Source organism: Ambystoma mexicanum, chromosome 10 (assembly GCF_040938575.1).
Source record: "Ambystoma mexicanum isolate Mex_15411 chromosome 10, UKY_AmexF1_1, whole genome shotgun sequence".
Lineage (NCBI taxonomy): Eukaryota > Metazoa > Chordata > Amphibia > Caudata > Ambystomatidae > Ambystoma > Ambystoma mexicanum.
The window spans coordinates 417,952,790-417,962,389 of NC_090932.1; the positions used below are offsets into that span (position 1 = coordinate 417,952,790).

Consider the following 9,600-nt stretch of genomic DNA (forward strand, 5'->3'; position numbering starts at 1 on the left):
TGAAATGCTGAAGTAGAGGGGTTGTAGGGTTTTGTTCGGTACTGATTTGAGCTTGATTTTATTTTGAATTCATTTTGATGTTCAATGTGATTATCTTGTGTTATATATTAAATTGAAAGGTTGATTACCAACCAACCAATTAATAAAATTAAAAAAAAAAAATTAGATATGTAATGAGGTATATGAATGGCCGTATCAGCACCGTCTCCTGATAAGTAACACGAATAATCAATCACTATGTAGAGTTGCTTGATTTCAATCAAACCATCATTGTGCTCGCTTCGGCAGCACATATACTAATATTGGAACGATACAGAGAAGATTAGCATGGCCCCTGCGCAAGGATGACACGCACATTCGTGAAGCGTTCCATAAAAAAAATATATATATATATTTTAAATCATTGGGCTAGAGAACCAGACACCCTTCATCAAAACTGACAGGCATTTGCAACTCGTCTTATACAGTTTCTATCATGGAATACACCTGGATGTCATTCCTTCACTAATCACTTCCAGTGATAGGAGAAACTGACCAGTTTGTCTTGCAATACACGTGGCTGGTGAAAGGGTTATCCCAAGATGGCTACACGGTTTACAGCCGCTGTGCTACAAAAAAGGCAATAAGACGGCCTAAAGGGGGCTTTTGCACAGGGATACAAGCACACCTCAGTACTAGCGAATATGCTGCAGGCGCTGACCATCCTAACTATGTATGTTATGTGCATCACTCAAACACTTCTCTAGCACTAACACCTCCACTCTGGCCATCACTCTATATGACCCGCTGGAGGGTGAGTCCACCTCTGACTTGCTCAATAACATTTACAGAACCGTGTAGGCTTCGGAGAGAGTCTACACCAGGTGGAGTGATTCTACTTGCAGGAGACTTTACTACCCATTGCATTTAGGGTGACGAAGAAGGGCATTTTGAAGGGATTGATGCGCCCTGGTCCTCGGATCACTACTGTGACTCTGAGCATCAATATAAATTACTGCGAGGATATGGACTGATATGCTGCTATTATTTGATGTTCTGCCACTGATCCCAGTAGGTAGTAGTCAACATAACTTGCCACTCACACCTGGCGTAGAGGGAACTATACCTCCTGCTTGGACTGTGTATTTGCGTCACACGCCTTGCGATCACTAACACTAGGATATAACATGTATTTTATGTGCTTGAGTGACCATTCAGCATTAAAGGTCACCCTCTGCCCATTCAAGAGGCTAGCCATGGGGGTGCTTCTCAAACATGTACATATGTAATTCCCACGGCAATCGCACATTATGGACAGCTTCAAAAGTGGCAAAAAGCACTGAAGCACTTGCTATCCGTGAGCTTTCTTCTTCCATGCAATTGCAGGCTTGCCTATGGGATTTTGGGATAGTAGGAAGCATATTCTTCCTGCCCCCACTCACAAGCTTTTTAACAGCAAATCTTGCCCCAAACCACATGCACTCTTTGATGGAGTCACTGCAAGAGAGAAGAAATGCTGCCTTAAATCTATTCGTAAGGCTAATCGGTCACAATCTCTCTCGAGGGAAGAAAAAGGCAAGCAAATAGGTAATCTGGTAACTTGTTTTAAAAACTGGCTGAGGGTCTATAAGAGCAATCTTAATTCAGCTATTCGGAAAATGATATACGCCCTACTAAAGGCTCATGACGGAAAACAAGAGGTCTGCAGCACTTCAGAGACAGCATGGTGTAAATATATAAGTAGTATTTACTGGGATTGCACAATATCTGACATCGCCCTTGTAGGCGGAAAAATCAAACCCTTCATTACCGTAATTAACTTTGACAAAGCTGATATATTCATAATCAAAGCTAAACCTAAGCCATCGAGGGCACCAGAGCCTGAGGGCCTCTCCAATATAATCTTTAAGAGTAAACCTAATTGGCCCAAGATATTAACTGTATTGTTCAACGAGATACTACACAAGGCCTTGTTCCCTGACAGGTGGCGTGCCTCTATTCTTATAACTATCCATAAAAAAGGCTGCTGCTCTGATCCTAGTAATTTCTGTCCGTTGGCCATGCAAGACTCAGCTAGCAAGATTTTTGCCCCACTCTTATTACATCAGCTTGAAACATGAGTGGAGTTTAATAAACTATTCTAAAGACAACAGACGGGATTCAAGAAGGGATGTGGCTGTACTCATAGCATGTGGGCCTTACTTCTCCCTGCCTCCAAACAACCAAATTGCTGTCTTCATGTATGTTCCATAGACTATTCGGCAGCATTTGATTGCGTTTATCATCCCCAACTTTGGAGTAAACAAGAAAAGTGGGGCATTCATCCGACCCTGCTATGCTACATAAAATCTCTATACTTCGACACTGCCGTTTCGATTAGACTATCACAAGAGGGAAATATTTCCAAAATCAGAGCCACTAATCGAGGAGTAAAACAGGGCTGTGTGCTTGTGCCCCTCCTTTACCATCTTTATGTGGTGGACTTGGATGAGGCCCTGCCTATATGTCGAATTTTCCTCACAGCTCAACGGCATATCAATATCTTGGTTATCGTAGGCCAATGATACTGTCTTGATCGACCAAACTCCTTTAGGCTAACGCCAATCGATGGACTCCCTTTAGCAAAATGCTACACACAATGAATTGAAGGTAAATTGGAGCAAGACAAAAAATATGACTCTAAGCCCTCACAAGCAGCAGAGACCCTTTAATTGGCACATTGGCGGTGACCCTGTCGACATTTTATGTTTACTTGTGTCTGCCAATTAAATCACAACCTTCATCCGTGTCTTACAACAATACTCTTTCACCTAAGATAATATGCAAATGGCAGATAATGAAAAACTTTGTAAATGGAAAATGTGGAGGCTCAGTTGAAGGTCCTCAGGAAATATACGAGAAAGGTATCATATCCAACTTAATGTATGGTCTTGAAAACCTTCTGGCATCTCACATACATTGCTTGGACGAAATTGAAGGGAAATTACTCTATTCTTGTCAGGAATAAGGGCCTGTGGTGCAGGATGAAGCAGGTACGGCATATCTAAAAACTACAATTCCCAGCAGGCATGGGGGAATGTGTAGTTCCTTGGGCCTGCCGATACTCAGCTGCCGGCACTTTGCAATTAGGGATTGGGCTCTAAACGGCCGCCCGCCCATGCTCATGTGCTGTTGATTAATGTTGGAGAGCACGGGCGGCGGCGGCGGCGGCGGCAGGAGCGAAGCAGCAATGCTGGAGGTGTAAGCGGGCAGCGGGAAGGAGTCACGCCGGCTATGTCTCCAGGCACATTTATTTCCCGGGTTGCGGCGGTGCACGCTCCTTAATTTGCTCCAGAGCTACAGGTCCGGGTCAGCCGCAGTAGGCTCCCGGACCATCAGTTAAGTGCTTCTGTGTTTGTTTTGCCGGGTTGCGGCGGTGATATGGAGTGAATCAGAAGATTCAAGTATTTATGTCCGGACGTAACAAGGAAAACGTCCGGACCATAAGTTAAGTGAACTCTCATAAATCATTGGTTTTGGGCAAGATAAACGCCAGTCTGGTTGCAGGCACATGGTTTTCCTCACGTTCTAAATACCAGGGAAATAACAACTCTACTAATTCGCATTTCCAGTTATTAGCTTTTCCACATGAGAAAAGCGCCTTTCTATGTGCAGTGTGTTATGTTAATCCATGTTTGTGAGACATGTGTATGTCTCAATGTTCTCTGCTCACGATCTGTGTATTATGGCTTTAAGTCATCCTACTAATCCGCATTTCCAGTTATTAGCTTTTCCACATGGAGAAACGCGCCTTTCTATGTGCATTGTGTTATGTTAATCCATGTTTGCTCACGATTTGTGTATTGTGGCTTTACGTCATGATTGCTAACATACAGGAGGTCATGTATAATGAGTTATGTATGGTATGAAGGTTATGTTATGTTCTACTAATTACTGAAGATAGAGTCAGGTCAGGTTGCAGGAGTATTAACTATCTAGTCAGGAATTGTAGGGGTCTTTTGTTGTTTATGTCTTGTTGTCTTCCCTTCCTTCCCTTTATTTGTCCATCCCCTTTCCCTAACTCCTTCTTACCCCCATTGGCTGCCACGTGGCTACCTGTAATTCGAACATCCAGGCGCCTGTGCCAACCATGGTGGGAGGGGTCGATCCGTTCGGCTTCTGTGGTTCGGGATAGGGGATTGAAATCCTCCTCCCTTAAGTTCAGTTGTGACAGAATCAACAGCCCCCGATTTCGGGATTACTGAACCACCTAGGCCAAATTGATAACCCTCCCTCGTTAGCGGAAGTGCTAAAGGCACTACAGGATATTCAGGTGGAATTGATACATGTCAGACAGGAATCTAGCACTTTGAAGAATCAAGTGCAAGTATTGGTAGCACAAGGGACTCCTTTGGAGGAAGCAGGGTCTTCTACCGGTAGAACAGGAACAAGAACGCCCACTGTTGTGGTTCAAGCGCCCAGTAGTGTGCCCTTGGCTGCGCCCGAGAGATTTTCTGGGGACCCAAAAAAATACATGACGTTCTTGACCAGTGTAGGTTACATTTCCTGTGTAAACCATCGGCCTTTGTTACTATTCAAGCAAGAACTGCCTTTGTAATTTCATATCTAACAGGAGATGCGGCCGTTTGGGCGATGCCATTGGTACAGAAAGATGATCGATTATTGTATAATTGGGATAATTTTCTGGCAGAATTTGGTTGATTATTTGACCGAAGGGAAGTGTCATTGGCACAAGACATGGAGTTATTGGTACTAAAACAGGGTACCAGAGATTTGGTTTCTTATGTGACACACTTCAATAGACTGGTAATTGAAACAGATTGGCCAGAAAATAAACAGACAGTTTTATTCTATCAGGGATTGAAAGAAGAATTAAAAGACGCTATGGCACAGGTGGAGCCTCAGCCCAACACATGTACAGCTATGATTGATTTGGCATTAAGGTTGGATCATCGGATTGTAAGCGATATTCAATCAACACTACAGCCAAGTCAATGCCTAGTCTGGGATGCTGAGGAAAACCCTTATTGATGTATTTTTATATCCAGTTCAGTACTCTGGATGACAACCCTTGTATAACACCCCCCTCTTAGAATCCCCCTGACCCCACTGAGCCAAGAAGTAGGTTTGTTTTGCAAATTAAAAAGGTTTATTTGGACAATTCAACAATATCTATCTATCACACTTTATAAATAAATTGATAACTGATATCACACTTCAGAATATGACCGTGATCAACAATGGATAATGTTACAGGGGTATAATGATTTGGTTACTTAGGAGTAGTGTAGAGGATGAGGTAGCTGAAAATGCTTGATGGTTTCAAGGAAATGCAAGGTGGAATAAAATGCAGTACAGAAATAACTTGTTATGATTTTAGCAAAAGGTAATATGATCACTTTTTCTTTTGACAATTCACCCCCCCCCCCTATGCAATACAAGAAATGGAAGGAGAGCACACAGTCTTCAAGAATCCCAACAAATCACACTTTATATTGCAATACACAGTTCCAGTTCCCCCAGCAAGCTTAGAGAAAACAGGGATGAGATTTAAACACAGGCAAATTACTTTAATGTGGTTTGCAAGGAAGTGAAAAGGTGCTAAAATTGCTTTTAATTCCCTCTAGAGGTTCAGGGTAGGTGATGGCTACTTTATATTAGTTCAGGCTCACTTTAACAATACTCTATGAATGATTAGCAGATTGCAAACGAATTTTAGCAAAGAGAAGCAAAAAGCTGCTGATTTGAAATCTCGTTCCTAGCACAAACGGTTCCGGAGATACGGATGATTTAATAAAGGTAGATTTTCGGATTTAAAGTCAAACTCAAAATGACAGGTGACAGCTTGCAGCTGCAGAATTGACAGGTGACAGTTGTGCAGCTTTAAAATGACAGATGACACGATTTCTAGGAGGCTGTTCTAATTAGGTTAAAATAGCTTTAATTAGATTATTTTAACTAAGAGATTGGGTTCTGCACAGTTCTGGCGGTACTCACAATATATTTTGGGCAGGAATGGGCCTCGCCACGGATCTGGTCAGGTTTTGGACTGGACTCCGGTTCTCTCTGCTCGGCGGGTCAATCAGCAACGGTTCTGCTCACAGCGGTCTGGGTCTCTCTGGATCTCTGGTCTGGTCTCTGGCAATTGTTCTTGGCAAAGAATTCAAACAGCTCGCCCGGCTGTGGAATAGTTTGCCAATGATTTCAAGGATGCTGAGGTCTGCTGAGAAGAGTTCTCAGTTTGTGGGTTTAGGCCCTTGCTTTAAGTTCTGAAGTAAAGTTCTGGTCTTTGGAGATTGATGGATGTGAAGTCTGGAGTCTCCCGGCAGAGCGTCCCGCAGAAAATGGAATTGAATGTCCCTAACTGTCCCAGCAGTCTCTTTTTATGTGTTTTAAAAAGTGGGTGGAGAGGCTAGCATCCCTAAGCCAGCCCCTCTCCTGATTTGATAGGTCAATAGATTCTTTGGTCCATTATTTGGGAAGGGATGGTGTGTCAGAGTGATGTCATTTTTATGACCTGCAAAAATGACACTCCCCTGGTCAATGTGCACACAAATCTATTCCTGATCCAAATACATATTTCCCAGGTACACAGTTGTTTGACATCACATACACACATCATATATTACTAAAGATAGTCTCTGTCCCGACTCTGGCGTTTCTAGGAGCTTGCATTCAAAAATGGCAACTTATTTTCGATTTTAGTGGGTTTTGCAACATTGGTTTTTCATCAAAAATTATACAAAGGTACATTTCCCTTCCACATATATCCCAGTAACTTTCCATGTCTCTAGCTTAAACACATTGTCTACAATAATCATAATTAGCGGGGTTTTGCCCCAGAACATGGTACAAATTGGAGTTTGGACTCAAATCGTGAGGGCATTTTTCAAACTAAGACTCTCAAAGTTGTACATTCCTGTCATTTGGTTACAATAAATTATCACTGTTTCTATAAAATATATATTTGTTGCAATTCAACTCCCCACAGTGTTTGGGTCCGCCTCCAGGAGTCTGGGCGGGTCAGTGATCACATGTCTCTCCTTGTGTAACGCTCACCTGGCTCCCACGGAGGCGCTGGTCTGCTCTGGGTTGCTGTGGCCTCTTCAAGCGTGATGCGCAGACTTCGGACCACTGATTGAACTGGACCCCCAAATCTTGCTTGTCTGGCCCGTAGGAATATCCTTCTGCAGATGAGAAAGGGGATTAACTGTCTGCTGAATAATGTGCTTGCTCCCCCCTCTCCCCCTTCGTTCTCCTCTGGCTTCCTCCAAACCCCCGGTTTAAGCTCACCTTATGGTTTGGAAGGATGAACTCTCCATCCTGCTTCTGGTGCAGGGGCGCGCGTTCGTCCAGTTACTTCACTGGTTTTAGAATGGCGTTGGCAAATCCACTTGACTTTACTGAGCGATACGCCGTAAGTATGAAGATGCAAAAGTTCAAGTTTGAGCCTCCTTTTATGCTGTCTTTTTCTGTCCTTTATTTCAGGTGCAGAACAAAGGCGATGCGTTGAGGGGTTAAATTGCCGGGGTAAATCAGGTGAGTCAGTGATGAGGGCAACCCCTCTAAATGTCTTTATAATTCCCCAGTAATGTCTTTTGTCCTTTCCCCATAGGGGCCGGGGTGCGGTACCTGCCAGAGATGTGGGGCCGACCCGAGATGTGGAATGGTTCACCAAGAATAGCCGGTAAGTAATATGGCAGAAAATCCGGCTTTCCTCTTGTGTTCCCTCGCTCACCTTTTGTCTCTTCTTCTCTCCCTTAGGTGCGGTGCAGGGATGTGGCGACCGGCACTGAGAGCCGCGAGGGAGCCGGGCGGCGTCTCAGGAACAGGTGAGTGAAGCGCGGCGCTGCAGCGAGCAACGTGGTGCTTTTAAATGGAAGTCTTCCTTCAGGAATGCTGGCGTGAAGATTCCGGATGCAGGTAAGAAGGTTGAAATAGTTCTTGGTTTTCACCTTTCTCTTCTCTTATTCCCTTACAGGTGTTCCAGGTTTGAGGCGGGTGTGGCTGGAGTCCAGGTGCAGGAGCAGACACGGTGAGCGTTCAGCTGCTGGGATTGAGAACAACGCGAAGCACGTGTGGCTGTCCGGGTGTGGCTTAAATAGCCTTGGAAGAAGTTCCAGGTGAGTATTCTTCCACAGCCCCACCCAAGTAACAAAATAGTTCCTTCAGAAAAATAGTCCCTCCTAAGCCTCATTTGGCTTGGTTCTTCATGCAGCATGATCTGCATCAGGTGAGTGTGCAGCATGGTCTGCTTCAGGTAAGTGCACCAAACACTTCCCTTTATGAGCCTGGCGCCTATGGCGCCAGGACTGATGTCCAACATGAGCCTGGTGCCAACGCCGCCAGGACACTGTCCAAAGAGCCCCTATAAAGGGCCGCTGGGCTTTTACCCGGGGCGTGATGCCTGCTCCCGGGGGTGCTGGGCCTGGCCTGGTGCTCCGGGGGTAGGCATCATGACACCTTGCTGGCAGAGGGCTGTTGACAGGAAACACTCAAAATTAACATACCCCATTCAACAGAAAGAGCCTTTTGTGTGGGCTCCAGCAGGCTGCCTGGAAGTCTCTCCTCAATCAATCAACAGGGTCATGTGATATCCTGCCTCCTGGTGTGGAATCTCTGAGGTGTTAAGGTTTCCCAGCCTCTTGGCCTCTGGGAACAGCAGGTGGCTAAGATTTCCAATTAACCAACAAGCTTTGAAGTCCCTGCCCCTCTTGCAACTCCTAAATACAGTTTCCCTGTCAGAGTTTAGACTGCTAGCGCCACCTTGGGGAATTTGTCGGTACTGCATCCATTTTTGAGTTGTCTTGAATTACTGCATTTCAATGGAGGGGTCTTTTGCTTGATAGTATAGGACCCTTGCTTAACATTGTTTTGATGGCATCCTTACAGTAGAGTGGTGATGTGGAACCCCCCACAAGAAGGTTGTATCTTTGGAGTGGTCTCGTGCCAACTGCGCAGTTCTCCTATTCTAGCATGAATGTTGGCGGCGATAGCTCATCCCCACATTCACCCAGTCTATTGATTTAACATGGGTCAAAACACTTGACAAATCCCCTCGCCCGACTGCGCTTTGATCCAAGTCGAGGGGAAGTCGGGTGCAAAGGAGGTCTTGAGCCCTTGCACTGGTATGTCCGCATTATCTTCTTCCAATTCTGTAGCTGGCACAGTTCAGCATCTTTTCCTCCACCCATTTGGATCGATTGGTTCTCCTCGCCGGTCCTGATGGGAATATTGGGCGGTACCCCAGGCCCCTCGGGTCTCTGCTCCCGGTCCCCGGATCGTCCTCCTTGGCCAGTCTCCAGGTTTTCTTTCTCCTAGGACGACAAAGGAAAGCGGCAATACCTATTTGTATTTGTATTTATTTATTTGTATTGCGCACCTTGCCCGGAGGCTTGCGGGCGCATGTTTAGTAGGCAGTTACAAGTTGCAGAGGAGAAGTTACAGGTTCCAGGAGAAGAGGTTAACAGTTACATAGGTAGTGATACAGTATAACATGAACATAGGTAGTGATACAGTATAACATGAACGGTGAAAATGACAATGATACAGTATAACATAACGGGTGAAAATGACATAGATAATAACAACAAAGTAGCAGTACCCAAGGTTACAGTAGAA

The 9,600-nt window shown here is 44.8% G+C and overlaps 1 non-coding gene across 1 annotated transcript; it reads left to right on the forward strand.

Annotated features, from left to right (window-relative positions):
* Window positions 1–272: 272 nt before the first annotated feature.
* On the forward strand, window positions 273–379 carry LOC138496836 (U6 spliceosomal RNA). The gene has a single exon (XR_011278302.1). It is a non-coding gene; the product is annotated as a U6 spliceosomal RNA (small nuclear RNA).
* Window positions 380–9,600: the final 9,221 nt, after the last annotated feature.